General features: G+C 41.4%; 1 long non-coding RNA gene across 2 annotated transcripts in view; it reads left to right on the top strand.

The window, feature by feature from the left end:
• The window catches only part of LOC137209850 (uncharacterized), a 132480-nt gene extending 125087 nt beyond the window's left edge, over positions 1-7393 (top strand). For both annotated transcript variants that reach the window (XR_010936135.1, XR_010936134.1), the window contains exon 4: positions 7280-7393. This is a non-coding gene — a long non-coding RNA (uncharacterized lncRNA). The remainder of the gene's footprint in view (positions 1-7279) is intronic.
• The last annotated feature ends 12068 nt before the right edge of the window (positions 7394-19461 follow it).

Consider the following 19461-nt stretch of genomic DNA (forward strand, 5'->3'; position numbering starts at 1 on the left):
GAGCTGGGAGGATGGGATCAATCCCATAGAAACACATAGTGTGGAATGGGGGAGAGTGGTTCCCCCAAGGAAAATTCAGGTGTTGTTAACAGAAGAGGGGGGAATACATAGAGGCTGGACAGGCAAGGACATCATATGTACACGGCATTACCCGGACTACTGGTAGTGCAGCCCTGGATAAAAATGGAATGACTGATTGCCTTGATTGGATGCAGTATGTTTTGAGAACTATTCATTGCACATAGTTGGAGGTCAGTAAACATTTGCAAAAATCTGTTGGATTATAAATGTTTATAACCTATGTACAGAATTATTTTGCAATTGACTAGGAGACATTTCTGAATCCAGAGGACATTTTTTCCACTTCCAATCTCTATAGCAATCCTTATATGAATATTGACCTATGATTATTAACATCTTGTTTGTAAAAATCTATATTTACACCCCAAACACTGCCTCTTTCAGTGTTCTGAATTATTTGTAAACCCTGTTTATTTTCTTTCATTAGACCACAGTCTTGTGAATTTCTGGCTTGTTTGCACACATCACCAAGTATTTTTTTAGACTCATTTAGCAAAAGATCATCATGAAAGAGGCAATAAACTAAAGTAAGATTAGTGAGCAATTTAAATTTAACTGTTAATAAGGCTTCTCTGTTTCTGTCCATTAAAGATAACTGTCAGTGTTGCTAAGAGCTATTTATTAAACTGATAAAAATGAGTATTGTCTTTAAAAAGTCAAGCTGCTGTTATCTGATCTCAAAGGTGAGCTTGTAAAATTAATTCTTCTAGTGTTTGCTTGTCATTCAAGCATGACGTTAATTCTGTCCACACCCACTGGTTTTTTTGTTCAGCTCCAGCAGGTTTTTGGCAGTAGTTCTGTCAATGGCTCTTTGGATAAGAAGCCCTGCCAGCAGCGTTTAAGCAGCATTTTGCAGGGAGTGGGAGCAGGGATTCAGATTGGGCTGACGTTGAAAATCAGAGAATTTCCGAAGTATAAGAATCACTATTTTTAGAGTTTTAATGCCATCGAAAGGTTCAGATAGGAAACCTTTCCATTTACGTCTCCTATATTCTGGAGAGCAGTGATTTTAGTGATTTAGTCCATAAATATTTATGCAGTCGACAAGAGAAGCATGGACCCCACCTTAATGGGACTTAATCTCCTGTAGGGGGTTCCCCAAATACATGGATGATAGGGGTTGCCATGGTGTCTGCAGGTAAATTCATGCAGGGTGGTACCCCTGCTGCCCATTCATCCTTGCACAGGACATGCCAGGGAGAACAGGAGAGAAAGCCTGAAGTTATGAAGCAGCCACCTTTCTATCATCTGCGGCAACAAAGACAAGCAACAATATAAAGAGCTCCCCAAATCTCACACATCCAATTTTGGAATACATGACAAACAGCAAGAGCAGAAGATTTAGCTTCTCTCTCATCTCTTACATAGACATTTCATCTCTCTAAATCCCTGCCTCTTTTACTAAGCCTTTCTTATCGTTCCAGCTCAGAGTGATCTTATTGTCCCCTTTCTCTCAAAGCCTGTGGTTCGTAGACTTGATTATATACTCCCTCATAGTAGTATTGGATTTTTAGATGTCCCCCCCATGCTCCTTGAGGGCAGGGACCAGATTGAATGCTTTTTTACATCCCATATGGCCTGTATTCTGGGGTAGAACAGGAGCTGTATAATCACTGACTAAAATAACAGAAATGCTTTGCTCAGGTTAATGTTAAACTTGGTTTGCATTCTCAGGCCATAAACCACCCAGTAATTAGAGGGTCATTTGTATAGAAGCAGCCTTGAATGTAACAGTAATGAAAAAGATCTTGTCTGGTGGCTGGAAGAAGTAGAGCGACCTAATAAAAATCTAATAAACTGGGTCAAAACTAACCCAGAGAACATCAAAGCTGAAAGAGTTTGTACAAAAATCATTTGGTTCACAGTCCCTCATTGTACAGAAAGGGAACTAGGGCCCTTAGAGGCTGTGGCTTGCTCAAGGTTACATTGAATTAGTGATAGAGGCCAGACCAGTAGCTACAGTTCTTGACCAAGTTACTGGGTGAAGAGTCAAGCTGGGAGTCAGCTAGACTCAACTTCGTGTTTTCCAAGCCATCATGGTAGTAACTGGCATTTTGCAACTCCATTTTGTTGTCCTGGCACTGTGTCAGGTGCCTCTTATACAGTAACACACTACTTCATTTAATCTTCACAACCCATCTGAAGGACATACTGTATCAGCCAGGGTTCCTCTTGAGAGACAAAACCAGTCGGAGACAGATATCAAGAAATATGTTTATTAGAGAAATGCAAATCAAAACTACAATGAGCTATCACCTCACACCTGTCAGAATGGCCATCATCAAAAGTCTACAAATAACAAGTGTTGGTGAGTGTGTGGAGAAAAGGGAACCCTCCTACACTGTTGGTGGGAACGTAAATTAGTGCAACCACTATGGAGAACAGTGTGGAGGTTCCTCAAAAAACTAAAACTAGAACTACCATATGATCCAGCAATTCCACTCCTGGGCATATATCCAAAGAAAATGAAAACACTAGTTCGAAAAGATACATGCACCCCAGTGTTCAGAGCAACATTATTTACAGTAGCCAAGATATGGAAGCAAATCAAATGCCCATCAACAGATGAATGGATAAAGAAGATGTGGCATATATATATATAGTATATATATATATAATATATATATATACTATATATATATAATATATATATAGTATATATATAATATATATATGGTATATATATATATATATAAAATATATGGAACTCAGCCATAAAGAAGAATGAATTTCTGCCATTTGCAGCAGTGCGGATTGACCTAGAGAAGATTATGCTTAGTGAAATAAGTCAGACAGAGAAAGACAAATACTCTGTGATATCACTTATATGTGGAATCTAAAAAATAATACAAATGAATGTATACACAAAACAGAAACAGACTCACAGATACAGAGAACAAACTAGTTACCAAAGGGGAGAGGGAAGGGGGAGGGGCACATTAGGGGTATGGGATTAAGAGATATAAACTACTAGGTATAAAATAGATAAGCAACAAGGATATGTTGTATAGCACAGGGAATTATAGCCATTATCTTGTAATAAATTTTAATGGAGTATAATCTGTAAAAATACTGAACCACTATGCTCTACACCTGAAACTATACTTCAATTTAAAAGAGAGAGATTTGTTGTGATTGGTTTACAGGACTTGGGGAGCTGACTAGGAGAATCCGAAATCCATCAGGAAGGGTAGCCTGGGGTTTGGGGCACAGAGTGAAGCTGCTATCCACAGGTAGAATTTCTTCTTCTTCAAGGAAGCCTCAGCCCTACTTTTAAGTCCTTTCAGTACCTTCTTGGGGATGTGTCTGATTCACCCCCATGTCTCTCTCCTGCTTTGACTTGTATATGCTAGAAGTTTGGTTCACTTTCTTAGCCAGGCAAAAGAGGACAAATTGGTTGATTCTGGCTCTTGCTCTGTTACGTTTAGCCTGCCTCATCTGAATTCAAATCTCTTTTCTAGAAAAGAAATATTTCTGCCTTCATGAAATAATTGTAAGAAATAGCCTTGTATGTGGACACTTTGTGAGTATATTCCCCAAAAGTCACTGTCCTACTGCTTCCTAGAATGTTGAAGGTTATCTACAAGGGCAATAGAATTGGACTTGCTGGGATTCTTTTGTCTCCCATGACTTGAGTAGGGCAAAAGGGAGTTGATTACCCTTTTTGTGTTCTCAGGATAAGAGCAGTCACAGCCCCAGGTCCAATAACCAAGTGGCCCCGCCTGATATTACAGCTTATCTATCCAAACTTGAAACCAACCATCTTAGAAGACCTTCAATGGCCTTGACATTAACATCACCAAATGAAAACATTTTTCTCCCATTGGAAAGTCACAACTGCATGTTTTTCTCTTCTACCAACCTGTACTTCGTAGTAGGGGAGCAGATATTTATCGAAGGCCTCACCTGTCTCAACCTGCTGTCCCTGAACACATCTCATGATAGCATCTCTGCACCTCATCCAGGTGCAGCTGGGGAAAAATATACTATAAGTCTCAAATATACTAGGTGTCTCTAACGTGTGGTCCCACACACTCAAGCCTTTTGCCATGTATCTTCTCTCCCCTATCCCATTCCTGCTGTCACTGTTCCAAACCTCTCACTATGTCCCTCTACCCAGCTCCTGCCTCCATACCTTACTCTCAGCAGATGACCTTGCCAACTGCCTTGCAGAGAACTTGAAGGCTAGCAGACAGAAACTCCCTCAACTTCCTGGCTGATCACCTCCTGCTTTCCCACTAAAACCTTCCTGTATCTGCCACTTTCCTTCCTTCCTCCACTCTCAGAGGAAGGGGTATTCCTTCTTCTCATTCAAGGTGAATCCCTCCGTCTGTTCTCCCCCTCACCCACCCTCCTTCTCTATCATTTCCTTTCTGGACTTCAGACTCTTTCATAAGATCCTACCCAAGAGCCTTTAAAGATGTCCAAGTCTTGCCCGTCAGGAAGGAAGGGAGGGAGGGAGAGGGGAAGAAGAGAGAAGGGGACCGACTCCTCTAGCTGCTGTCTTGCCTCCTGTCCTCAGACAGGCTTCCCAGGACGGTTGTCCTCGTGTCTCAAGTTTCTCATCTTTCCCTCTCTATGAACACACTGCAGTTTGCCTTTTGCTTCCACCATTTCACTAAAGATGCTTTTGCTAATGTTACCAGTGACCTCCCAATGCCAAATCCAATGGATGTTTTCCATTCCTTATCAAACTTGATGATTATGGGACACACACTTGACACTGTCTCCTTAAGAAATGCTTCCTAATTTCCAGGACACCACACACTCCTGGTTCTCTTCCACCTCCTGACAGATTCTCACCAGAACACTTCATTGGCTTTCTCCTACAATCTGCTCCCTAAGCTTCTGTCCTGACTCTTATTTTCTTCTCATTCTATACCTCTTCCAGTGATGTCCGGGCCTCACCAGGACCTTTAATGGCTCCTTTCTCCCAGTGTCAGAGATCACTAGAACCTATACAAGTTGCTGCAGCAGTTCCCTGCAGCCTAGGGCATTTCTCTAGACAACACCGTTCATCCACTGCTTAGAACCTTCTTCTCTTGTTTGGTTTCCATCCCACTTCCTGGAACAGGATCCTTGCTCTCTGCTAAGTCTCTTTGCATGCATGACTTATTTAGATGATCAGCTTGGTTTTTGAGTCTACTGTAACAAGAACAAAATTATTAATGCATGAGTCCTTCCAACCTTTCCCCTCTTCCTGGCCTCTAAAAGGATCCTGACTTTGCAAGTTTTATTTCTTCTCCTCCCTCACCCCCAGAGAAGCCTCTCTTGCCTTACAGACTCATCTTTGGGGAAGTGGGAGGGAGATAGGAACAGGAGTTGTGCAGAGTGGGGTGGAGGCTTTTCAGGACATGTATGAGGGTTGGAGGAGCAGTTTGTGATGAGAGGGACATAAGTGGGAAAGAGACAGGGCTTTTAAGAGGTATTGCTATGGTCTGTGTTCATTCAAAATGTTAAAGAAATGAAAGCAAATAACGAATAATTTTGACGGTACTTGTGGGTTTTGGCAGATTATGATGGCAGCTTTGCTCTGAAAATGGACCACAGGGTTTCTCAAGCTTACAACTCCTCCCCCCAAGACTGCGAACTGAAGCACGGATTCCCCCTTGGACACCAGCCCCACAACTCAGACTTCCTCATTTTCCTTGAGGCCACCCTGTGTGGGAGAAAAGACCCAAGTGCTCATCTGGTCTTACATGTGAGGCTCTGGCCTCCAGACCTGAATTTCCAGGTCAGTTCTCTCTTCTGAGCTCCAGACCAGTACATTAAACTGCTTACAAGACATTTCATCTAGACATTTCACAGAACCCTCACAGTCACCTTGTCCCTAAGTTGCCTCTTTATCTTCATCATCCCTTCTTCTTAATGTCCCTCCTCTTAGGTCCTTCAGTGAGACATGAACCTCAACTTCGTCACCCACTACAGAAACCTGGGTGTCATCCTTCCTTCGCTAAGCGCTCTCATCTGGATGGTCCCCAGTCCTCTGCTGATACTTAAATGTATCGACATGCTGAGCCACTTGATGCTTCCTAAGCTCTTGACGTTTCAAAGTTTCTCACATCATGCCATTGAGCATTCCGTTGTGTTTGCATTCAATGTCTTTCTATTCCCTACCTCAGCTCTTCTGTTAAACCTTAGAGGATACTTAAACTTCATCTCTTTTTCGAAGCCTTCCTTGATTGCCCTACATGGACTGAACATTTTCTCCTTTATACTACCTTGAACTTACGGTATTAAGGCAGGTATCACAATGTATTGCAATTATTTTATTTATTCAACTGTCTCTGCTCCTAGACGATGAAATCCTTGAGAGAAAACATTGTATCTTATTACCCAGCATGGTGTCTAGTTTCTAGTAATAGCTTAATAAATAATCACTTAATAATTGTGCAAATGAATTAACAATAAGTTTATGAGGCAGTCAGGAATCCAAATTAAAGATAGAAAAGATAGGCTTCATGGAGTTAAGTGATTTGCCCAAAGTTACGCAGCTACTAAGTGAGGGAACAGAATTTGATCTTGGTCTGTTACTACAGCCCATACCTTTTGTTTACAATAATTACACCACCTCTTAGCTGGTCAAAGCCCTTCTTATACTTTAGAAAATTTTATGTAAATTTTCTTTGCTGATAGTGATAATGTTTATCTCGTTATGGTGACATTTTTAGGGCATTTTCTTTTTCTTTTTTTTTAAATAAATTTATTTATTCATTTATTTATTTTTGGCTGCGTTGGGTCTTTGTTGCTACCCATGGGCTTTCTCTAGTTGCAACAAGTGGGGGCTACTCTTTGTTGCAGTGCGCGGGCTTCTCATTGCAGTGGCTTCTCTTGCTACGGAGCACAGGCTCTAGGCGCGCGGGCTTCAGTAGTTGTGGCACGTGGGCTCAGTAGTTGTGGCTCGCAGGCTCTAGAGCACAGGCTCAGCAGTTATGGCGCATGGGCTTAGTTGCTCCGTGGCATGTGGGATCTTCCCAGACCTGGGCTCGAACCTGTGTCCCCTGCACTGACAGGAGGATTCTTAACCACTGTGCCACCAGGGAAGTCCTAGGGCATTTTCTTGGAGGTATCCTGGGGATACAAGAATTATTTCAACCATTCTGTTTTCATTGCATATTTTTATGCTCATCTTTGAAGGTTTCCTCAAAAATTCAAGCTTTTAAAGCCATTTTTTCTACATTTATTTCACAAATTCTAGGTGGTGATACTGTTGGAAAGTAGGTTGGAGTTGGAGTCCCCCAGTTCTACCCGTTGTCACTCATGGAACGACAGCCATCTATACCAAGGGCATCCTGAAGCAAAGGTAGGTGGAAGAGTTTATTTTGAAGAAAATTAAAGGATACAGTAGTGCTAGTTGTTTGTGGGGAAGTGTTTTGTGTTCAGTAAATCCTCACCGTTACTCAGCCGAGGACCTCCCTATGGATTTCTAAGAAGTCAAGTCGAACAGCCACTGATACCCCGCGAATGTTCTTCTTTGGGATTCATTTCTGTAATTGCTGCCTATGGCAATGCAGCATGTGATGTCTGGACATATTATCTCAGGAAAGAAAAAAGAAACATTTGGAAGTCCACACTATTTTAAAAAACTAACAAACAGTTGTTTCTCCCCAACTGGAGGCTGGAGAGCATGTGAATCAAATTGTGGGCTGTTTTGTTTGCTCATTCACAATATCTCTTTTATTTCATCTGACAAGTATGTAGGGTAATATGAGGTCATTTCTAGTCATTAAAAACATTGTACCACTTTCCTAAGTAGTTCAGAGCCCCTGAGTTCTTTATAAGTGGAATCCAGGAGCGATGCGGCAGTAACCACGGATCAGAGTCATTACTGAATTTTCAAATACGCATCATCCCCTTCCTCCAAGCCTTCTTACAAAACTTTCATTGCCAAATAGGCATTAATCTTTCCAGTACTCAAGGAGGTGGGTGAAAGTGTACACTTTATCAGCATAAATGTATGGAACTATTTAGGGAGAACAGACAGCAGCTCACTTGCAGATGGAGTGTGTAGGGAGAAACGTAATGGAGATTCTAGTTAATTTGTTCCACTGTCATTTTCTAAGGACTTTCTAAGCATCAGACACTGTGCTGTGTTAGGGACGCAGAGATTAAACAAACAAACCTGGTCTGTCCTCTCAAAGCACCTCCAGAAGAGTAGGCAGTCGTGGCAGCTACACACTCACTGCTGAGGACCACGATGGCTACAAGCGCTGCAACCCCAGGGGCGCACAGAGGAGCACCTTGGTGGGATGGGGATGAAGGAAGACTGCCCAGAGCTGGCACCTGGGCTGAGTCTTGAAGACAAATAGGAGCTGGGCCAAGAAGAATATTAAAGGCAGAGGAAGCAGCCCTGCCTGTAATAAATGAAGGAGAGAAGACAAGGCTCTTTCAGGCAATTGTAAACATGTCAGAGTGGATGAAGTAGAAATGTGAAGGCTGGGAGTGCTAATCCTGTGAAGGCTGTGGTAAGGGGTGGGATGCAGATCAGGTAGAACAGAAGTGTGAGCAGGAAAAGAGCAGAGGGGCTTCCATGAAACTGCTTCCGCAGCTCGCTCTCCAGCTAGAGTTGAGCCGAATGTCTCTGGTTTGCAAAGCCTTTTTCTAGACAGGCCCACTTCTCAGAAACAGCCCTGAGAGAGTCATTGCCCCAGAGGTCACAGAGCCTGTTCTCTGGAGCTCAGGGACTCTAGGAGGCAGAGAAAGGAGCCCCCTCCCACCCCCCATCCCAGGAAACACTTAAGGAGGAGCCTCTGGCTCCCAAATGGGAATGGGCTTCCTAAGAATCCAAACACTGCAGGTCTTTGCTCTATCAAGGTTAGCCATCATCAGCAATTCCAGAAAAATGTTGCCCTGAGCTATGGAAGAACAACCCGCCTGCACTGCTGTGTGATTGTGTACCCACAGGGCAAGGACCAAGTACACAGTCTCTCCCAGCCCGTTGCTTCTGATAATTGCTTAGTAAATCCTCACAAACTGTATTGACTCTTCTTTTGTTTAATAGTAATTGATTGATACTCAATAAATACTTGCAAATAATAATTACAGTTGGGCTCTGTGGTAAGGGAAAAAGAAAGGAAAAGGAAAAGAGAAAAAGTTAATGTACAAAAAGAATGTGGAAGAAGTAATCAATATTAATTCATTGAGTACGTACTAAATCACAAGTCTTCATCGTAGCCCTTTTGTGTATTATGTCATTTAATATTTACAATGACCTATGATATACACATTATTATTATCTCTATTTAAAAGGTGAGAAGACTGAGACTCAGAGAAGTTGAGTAACTTTCCTAAGGCCAGGGGAGTGGTTTTCTGATTCCAGACCAGGGATCTTTTATGCTAAATCCAGCTTCTGGTGAGAGAGGGAGAGGCCTTGGGGCTTCACTGTAAAGCTTTAGTAACAGTTCAGACGTGAGTAAGAACAGCAGGAGATTCTGCCTTATGTTTCAGTAACTAAAGAATAAAGTTTAAATCTTGCTTGGGAGGCTTAAAAAAAAAATCTAAGAATCCAACCACCGTTCAATGCCCCACACAATTTTCTCTGGGCATTCTGCATCACCACTGTCCCTCCACAGCCTCAATTATTCTGATCTTTGTTTATAATCCTTTTATATCCATTTTGATGACAAGTGTATGTATACTTTCTTGGTACTCTGCCTTAGCAGAGAAGCCAAAGTTTAGGATCTGATATCTAAAATGTATCATGACAAATGCCCACATTTGATGTATATTTTCCCATGGTATCATCTTGGAACTGCCCATTAGACACGAGAAAAAAACTTTTCAATAGAGTTATCCATGATTGAGTAGTAGGTGGCTTTAAAAGCATTAATTCATGGGCTTCCCTGGTGGCACAGTGGTTGAGAGTCTGCCTGCCGATGCAGGGGACACGGGTTCGTGCCCCGGTCCAGGAGGATCCCACATGCCGTGGAGCGGCTGGGCCCGTGAGCCATGGCCACTGAGCCTGCGCGTCCAGAGCCTGTGCTCCACAACGGGAGAGGCCACAACAGTGAGAGGCCCACGTACCGCAAAAAAAAAAAAAAAAAGGCATTAATTCATAAATGCGCTTTGACTATCACGTTGTCAAAATCCCTGCTTAGAGGATCCGCTTAAAGATTAAGGGGAGATTGGATCAAGATGGCAGAGTAGAAAGACGTGCTCTCACTCCCTCTTGGGAGAGCACTGGAATCACTACTAACTGCTGAAAAATCATCGACAGGAAGACACTGGAACTCACCAAAAAAGATACCCCACATCCAAAGACAAAGGAGAAGCCACAATGAGACAGTAAGAGGGGCACAATCACAATAAAATCAAATCCCATAACTGCTGGGTGGGTGACTCACAAACTGGAGAACACTTACACCACAGATGTCCACCCACTGGAGTGAAGGTTCTGAGCCCCACGTCAGGCTTCCCAACCTGGGGGTCCGGCAACGGGAGGAGGAATTCCTAGAGAATCAGACATTGAAGGCTAGCGGGATTTGATTGCAGAACTTCGACAGGATTGGGGGAAACAGAGACTCCACTCTTGGAAGGCACACAACAAAGTAGTGTGCCCATCGGGACCTAGGGAAAGGAGCAGTGACCCCATAGGAGACTGAACCAGACCTACTTGCTAGTGTTGGAGGGTCTCCTGCAGAGGCGGAGGTGGCTGTGTCTCACTGTGAGGACAAGGACACTGGCAGCAGAAGTTCTGGGAAGTTCTCCTTGGTGTGAGCCCTCCCAGAGTCTACCATTAGCCCCACCAAAGAGCCTGGGTAGGCTCCAGTGTTGGGTCGCCTCAGGCCAAACAACCAACAAGGAGGGAACCGAGCCCCACCCATCAGCAGACAAGCGGATTAAACTTTTACTGAGCTCTGCCCACCAGAGCAACAGCCAGCTCTACCCACCACCAGTCCCTCCCATCCGGAAACTTGCTCAAGCCTCCTAGATAGCCTCATCCACCAGAGGGCAGACAGCAGAAGCAAGAAGAACTACAATCCTGCAGCCTGTGGAACAAAAAACACATTCACAGATCGATAGACAAAATGAAAAGGCAGAGGGCTATGTACCAGATGAAGGAACAAGATAAAACCCCAGAAAAACAACTAAATGAAGTGGAGATAGGCAACCTTCCAGAAAAAGATTCCAGAATAATGATAGTGAAGATGATCCAGGACATCAGAAAAGAATGGAGGCAAAGATCAAGAAGATGCAAGAGATGTTTAACAAAGACCTAGAAGAATTAAAGAACACACAAACAGAGATGAACAATACAATAACTGAAATGAAAACTACACTAGAAGGAATCAGTAGCAGAATAACTGAGGCAGAAGAACAGATAAGTGACCTGGAAGACAGAATGGTGGAATTCACTGCTGTGGAACAGAATAAAGAAAAAAGAATTAAAAGAAATGAAGACAGCCTAAGAGACCTCTGGGACAACATTAAACACAACAGCATTCACATTATAGGGGTCCCAGAAGGAGAAGAGAGAGAGACAGGACCCGAAAAAATATTTGAAGAGATTATAGTCGAAAACTTCCCTAACATGGGAAAGAAAATAGCCACCCAAGTGCAGGAAGCGTAGAGAGTCCCATACAGGATAAACCCAAGGAGAAACACGCCGAGACACATAGTAATCAAGTTGGCAAAAATTAAAGACAAAGAAAAATTATTGAAAGCATCAAGGGAAAAATGACAAATAACATACAAGGGAACTCCCATAAGGTTAACAGCTGATTTCTCAGCAGAAACTCTACAAGCCAGAAGGGAGTGGCATGACATATATAAAGTGATGAAAGGGAAGAACCTACAACCAAGATTACTCTACCCGGCAAGGATCTCATTCAGATTCAAGGGAGAAATCAAAAACTTTACAGACAAGCAATGCTAAGAGAATTCACCACCACCAAACCAGCTCTGCAACAAATGCTAAAGGACCTTCTCTAAGTGGGAAACATAAGAGATGAAAAGGACCTACAAAAACAAACCCAAAACAATTAAGAAAATGGTAATAGGAACATACATATCGATAATTACCTTAAACGTGAATGGATTAAATGCTGCAACCAAAAGACACAGGCTCGCTGATTGGATACAAAAACAAGACCCATATATATGCTGTCCACAAGAGACCCACTTCAGACCTAGTAACACATACGGACTGAAAGTGAGGGGATGGAAACAGATATTCCATGCAAAAGGAAATCAAAAGAAAGCTGGAGTAGCAATACTCATATCAGATAAAATAGACTTTAAAATAAAGAATGTTACAAGAGACAAGGAAGGACACTACATAATGATCAAGGGATCAATCCAAGAAGAAGATAAAACAATTATAAATATGTATGCATGCAACATAGGAACACCTCATTACATAAGGTAAGTGCTAACAGCAGTTTAACACAATAACACAATAACAGTAACACAATAATAGTGGGGGACTTTAACACTTCACTTACACCAATGCACACATCACCCAAACAGAAAATTAATAAGCAAACACAAGCTTTAAATGACACAATAGACCAGATAGATTTAATTGATATTTATAGGACATTCCATCCAAAAACAGCAGATTACACTTTCTCCTCAAGTGCGCATGGAACATTCTCCAGGAGAGATCACATCTTGGGTCACAAATGAAGCCTCAGTAAATTTAAGAAAATTGAAATCATATCAAGCATCTTTTCTGACCACAGCACTATGAGATTAGAAATCAATTACAGGGAAAAAATGTAAAAAACACAAATACGTGGAGGCTAAACAATACGTTACTAAATAACCAAGAGATCACTGAAGAAATCAAAGAGGAAGTAAAAAAAATACCTAGAGACAAATGACAATGAAAACACGACGATCCAAAACCTATGAGATTCAGTAGAAGTAGTTCTAAGAGGGAAGTTTATAGCAATACAAGCCTACCTCAAGAAACAACAAACATCTCAAACAATCTAACGTTACACCTAAAGGAACTAGAGAAAAAAGAACAAACAAAACCCAAAGTTAGCAGAAGGAAAGAAATCATAAAGATCAGAGCAGAAAAAATGAAATAGAAACAAAGAAAACAACAGCAAAGATCAATAAAACTAAAAGCTGGTTCTTTGAGAAGATAAACAAAATTGATAAACCATTAGCCAGACTCATCAAGAAAAAGAGGGAGAGGACTCAAATCAATAAAATTAGAAATGAAAAAGGAGAAGTTACAACAGACACCGCAGAAATAGAGAGCATTCTAAGAGACTACTACAAGCAACTCTATGCCAATAAAATGGACAACCTGGAAGAAATGGGCAAATTCTTAGAAAGGTATAACCTTCCAAGACTGAACCAGGAAGAAATAGAAAATATGAACAGACCAATCACAAGTAATGAAATTGAAACCGTGATTAAAAATCTGTCAACAAACAAAAGTCCAGAACCAGATGGCTTCACAGGTGAATTCTCTCAAACATTTAGAGAGAGCTAACACCCATCCTTCTCAAACTCTTCCAAAAAATTGCAGAGGAAGGAACACTCCCAAACTTATTCTATGAGGCCACCATCACCCTGATACCAAAACCAGACAAAGATACTACAAAAAAAGAATATTACAGACCAATATCACTGATGAGTATAGATGCAAAAATCCTCAACAAAATACTAGCAAACAATCTAACAACACATTAAAATGATCATACACCAGGATCAAGTTGGATTTATCCCAGGGATGCAAGGATTATTCAATATACACAAATCAATCAGTGTGATACACCATATTAACAAATCAAAGAATAAAAACCATATAGATACAGAAAAAGCTTTTGACAAAATTCAACACCCATTTATGATAAAAACCCTCCAGAAAGTAGGCATAGAGGGAACCTACCTCAACATAATAAAGGCCACATATGACAAACCCACAGCAAACATCATTCTCAATGGTGAAAAACTGAAAGCATTTCCACTAAGATCAGGAACAGGACAAGGATGTCCACTCTCGCCACTATTATTCAACATAGTTTTGGAAGTTCTAGCCACAGCAATCGGAGAAGAAAAAGAAATAAAAGGAATACAAATTGGAAAAGAAGTAAAACTGTCACTGTTTCCAGATGACATTATACTATACATAGAGAATCCTAAAGATACCACCAGAAAACTACTAGAGCTAATCAATGAATTTGGTAAAGTTACAGGATGCAAAATTATTGCACAGAAATCTCTTGCATTCCTATACCCTAATGACGAAAGATCGGAAAATGAAATTAAGGAAACAATCCCATTACCATCGCAACAAAAATAATCAAATACATAGGAATAAACCTACCTAAGGAGGTAAAAGACCTGTACTCAGAAAACTTTAAGACACTGATGAAAGAAATGGAAGATGACACAAACAGATGGAGAGACATACCATGTTCTTGGATTGGAGGAATCAATATTGTGAAAATGACTATACTGCCCAAAGCAATCTATAGATTCAATGCAATCCCTGTCGAATTACCAGTGGCATTTTTTACAGAACTGAAACAAAAAATCTTAAAATTTGTATGGAGACACAAAAGACCCTGAATAGTAAAAGCAGTCTTGAGTAAGAAAAACAGAGCTGGAGGAATCAGACTCCCTGACTTCAGACTATACTACAAAGCCTCAGTAATCAAGACAATATGGTACTGGCACAAAAACACAAAGATAGATCAATGGCACAGGATAGAAAGCCCAGAGATAAACCCATGCACCTATGGTCAACTAATCTATGACAAAAGAGGCAAGGATATACAATGGAGAAAAGACAGTCTCGTCAATAAGTGGTGCTGGGAAAACTGGACAGCTACATGTAAAAGAATGAAATTAGAACACTCCCTAACACCATACACAAAAATAAGCTCAAAATGGATTAGAGACCTAAAGGTAAGACCGGACACTATAAAACTCTTAGAGGAAAACATAGGAAGAACACTTTTTGACATAAATTACAGCAAGATCTTTTTTGATCCACCTCCTAGAGTAATGGAAATAAAAACAAAAATAAATGGGACCTAATGAAACTTAAAATCTTTTGCAAATCAAAGGAAACTACAAACAAGACGAAAAGACAACCCTCACAGTGGGAAAAAATATTTGCAAATGAATCAACGGACAGAGGAATAATCTCCAAAATATGTAAATAGCTCATGCAGCTCAATATTAAAAAAACAAACAACCCAATCAAAAAATGGACAGAAGACGTAAATAGACATTTCTCCAAATTGGACATACAGATGGCCAAGGAGCACATGAAAAGCTGCTCAACATCACAAATTATTAGAGAAATGCAAATCAAAACTACAATGAGGTATCACCTTACACCAGTTAGAATGGGCATCATCAGAAAATCTACAAACAACGAATGCTGGAGAGGGTGTGGAGAAAAGGGACCCCTCTTGCACTGTTGGTGGGAATGTAAATTGATACAGCCACTATGAGAACAGTATGGAGGGTCCTTAAAAAACTCAAGATAGAACTACCATATGACCCAGCAATCCCAGTACTGGGCATATACCCAGAGAAAACCATAATTCAAAAAGGCACATGCACCCCAGTGTTGATTGCAGCACCCCAGTGTTGATTGCAGCACTATTTACAATAGCCAGGTCATGGAAGGAACCTGAATGCCCATCAACAGAGAAATGGATAAAGAAGACATGGTACATATATACAATAGCATATTACTCAGCCATAAAAAGGAATGAAATTGGGTCATTTGTAGAGACGTGGATGAATCTAGAGACTGTCATACAGAGTAAAGTAAGTCAGAAAGAGAAAAATAAATATTGTATATTAACGCATATATGTGGAACCTAGAAAAATGGTACAGATGAACCAGTTTGCACAGCAGAAATAGAGACGCAAGTGTAGAGAACAAACGTATGGACACCAAGCGGGGAAAGCGGTGGGTGGGAGTGGTGGTGGGATGAATTGGGAGATTGGGAATGACATGTATACACTAATATGTATAAAATAGATAACTAATAAGAACCTACTGTGTAAAAAAATTAATAATAATAAAGATTAAACATAAGTGTGCTTGAAGAGGTCTGCTTTTGCTATACGTAACATGGCTCTGTACTTTTATGATTCATTGTGTGGGTCTAGGAGGCAGACGTTCTGTCTTATTTGTTTGTTTATTTTTGGCTGTGTTCGGTCTTCGTTGCTGCACGCGGGCTTTCTTTAGTTGCAGCGAGTGGGGGCCACTCTGCTGCAGTGCGCGGGCTTCTCATTGCGGTAGCTTCTCTTGTTGCGGAGCATGGGCTCTAGGCGCTCGGGCTTCAGTAGCTGTGGCTCGCGGGCTCTAGATCTCAGGGTCAGTAGTTGTGGTGCACGGGCTTAGTTGCTCCACGGTATGTGGGATCTTCCGGGACCAGGGCTCGAACCCATGTCTCCTGCGTTGGCAGGCGGATTCTTAACCGCTCACCACCAGGGAAGCCCTGTCTTATTTATCCTGCAGATAAATATTACCGAGTAAGCAGTAACATATTTTAGAGTAGATTAATGGGGATCAAAAGGGTAAATAAGAGGAAAATGTACCCCAGTATCAGAGGTTTATAAACATACATTTAGTCTGTAGTTAAATGCAGTAAAATTAAATGCAGTAGGCTGTTTGCTTTCATAATTTCTTATACGGTCCAACAATAATGGTTACTCCATTGAAATGAAGTACTGATCAAGATCGTAGTTTCAAGCATCAGATTTAAAAGTGCGTATTTCAGTGTCTGCCTTCAGTCATTCATTCATTAAAATAGTTACTGAGCACCTGCCTTATACCAGGAACCATTCCAGGGAGTGAGGATACAGTAGTGAAGAAAAGAAAGGTGTTCCCTCATGAAGCTTATACAGTTCCAGCGGGAGGAGACAGAAATGGACCCATGAATGTAGGATGTCAGGATGTCAGGTGAAGAGAAAATGAAGCCAGGCAAAGGATCTAGAGGTGATGGGGTGGTGTTATTTCAGATGGGGAGTCAGGAAAAGGCCTCCTTGCTGTGGTGACATTTGAGCAGAGATGTGGAAGAAGAAAACTCATGAGCCTTGCAGTGACTGAGGGAAGAAAATTCCAGGCAGAGGCAATAGCACATACAAAGCCCTTAGAGTGGGAGGCTGCTTGATGTGTTTGAGAGACGTTGAGGACGCCAGCATGAAATATTATACTTAGGATTTAAATCTCACTTAATTATAAATAGATAAACTTTCATTTTTAAAATGTCCTAATAAGCTGATGATTAAGCAGAAACACGTTTTGTTTCAATCCATATTAAAAATCTTTGTCAGTTTCCTACTCGGGATAAATAATACATTTTCGGCTTACTTTCATTTTTTATTCTTCTGTTCATGTCTCTTCTGTGCCAAGCACGTGTGGGCACTGTTGGGCACTGGGCAAGCAGCACTCAACTTCGCAGGCACATTCCAGCTTTGACCAAGCTTACAGTGTTGAAGAACTTGCACTCCTGGAGATCTTCCTTTTCACGATTCAGTGTGGAAAGGCTTAGGAGCCAGGATCGGGATCAACTAGGAAGAGGGATGGGGAGGGCTGCGGGGGGAGGAAAAGACCAGATGGTAGAGGCTCAGGAAGGTCTTGTAGGCAAACAGGTTCCAGCCTCTGAGAGAAGAAGGGAGAAATCAGGTGAGGAGCCTTGGGGGCCATGGAGTCAGTGACCCACCAGGCAAAGGGTTTGGGCACCAGGGGGCAGGAGTCCTGGCCAAGCATCTCAGTCAGTTACAGCCAAGCGCCCAAAGCAAGAAACGAGCCGAAATGGCCTGATAGGACTCAAGGTTTGACATGCAGGGTTTCCAAGTATTTTTGTCAGGGCCGAGGAACAAGAACTCAGTTTTTCTACAAATGGAAATGGTGAAGGCAGAGGTTTGACTGCATTGTTCACCAGAGTTTGAGTTGATGCATGTTTATGTAGTTGAATTGCCCAGTTTCTGACTGATTACCTTAAGTGGACCCATCTGCTTCCCAGCACTGGTGTCCTCCGGACCCCCATGAGTCTCCTGACCAGCCCCTGTCACCGTTATTACTCACATCTGCGCCCTCTTTCCCAGACGTCCCTGCTTCCCCAGGCCCCTGCCTGACAAGGACACTCATTGTAGAAAGTGCCAGAGCAAAAACAATGGCATTTTCAATAACTCTCTGATGTCAATTAGACATTTTTACATGTCTGTTTTTTTCTGGAAAAAAATCCAGAAAACTTAGCCTTTAATTTTAATTCACATATAAGCAAGATTGTTTGTTGCTATTGTTTGTTCTCTGAGATGTTTTTTCTTTGGTAGCTGTTGCCCTATGTACATTTTTTAAACAGACACACACTTTCTTCCCCATACATGGATGCACACATCTTATATCTTTTACATAATCAGTACATCATGTAACTCCATATACAATTATATCTAGTATACATTCATAACCATCATTCTCTATAAAGTGAAAACAGTGTTCAAAATATAAACCAAAGTAGAATGTAAATGCTGGTCTCTGGGCTTTATATAACACAAGGTAAAGGAAATCTGGTAGCTGGCATTCATAAAATTAGTTTAAGTGTTCGAGTCCTACTGTGCGTTTCTTGGTTGCCTTAGCATCCCAGTGTACAGATAAACTCTGACATGATGAAAACCATGGAAAGAAGGTCAAATACTCAAAGCTATACTATTATAAGGATGATTGCAATCACCTTGTTATAGCTCCTTCAAAAACTTTTTTGAACAATATTTTAATTTTCTGGGTTGAGTTTTTCTTGTTAACTTTTTTTTCTAAAAAAAAAAAAAAAAGGTATTCCTACTCCATGCAGAAAATTTGATAAACATATTTATTCCCTCTACCTCTGAAAATCAAGTCCTCTTAATCTCAAGGTGAATGACTGTATGCACGGAGATCACCGTTTGCTCAACTTATGCTTCAGATAACTCTGTAGCAACAGGCGTGATCAGACCAAAACAGGCCTTGCAAAGACAGCATTCTGAAATGTCTGTCCTGATTTTGTCCATTCCGGCACAGCATCTCAACTGTGTTGGTTAGTTCCTGTCTACCCAGATTAGTTATCTTTCTGTAACAATTGATAGAGAGGATCTTTAAGTCAGGGACCTGAAAAAGGAATCTGTTGGAATGACAGCACCCTTTAGAAAGAGAACTACTCCTAAAGCACCAGAGGCAGCATTATTCTTAATGTCCAGCATCTTGTGGGCTACGGGTTACCTGCCTGTTATATGTTTCCATTGCACGCCCTGCTGCCTCTACCTCACACTCAACATCTAAGCTTGAACTAATCAGGGACTTCCCTGGCGGTCCAGGGGTTAAGACTCCGTGCTTCCGCTGCAGGGGGCACGGGTTTGATCCCTGATCGGGAAGTAAGATTCCCACATGCTGCGTGGCGCAGCCAAAAAATAAAA

This window comes from Pseudorca crassidens, chromosome 17 (assembly GCF_039906515.1).
Source record: "Pseudorca crassidens isolate mPseCra1 chromosome 17, mPseCra1.hap1, whole genome shotgun sequence".
NCBI lineage: Eukaryota > Metazoa > Chordata > Mammalia > Artiodactyla > Delphinidae > Pseudorca > Pseudorca crassidens.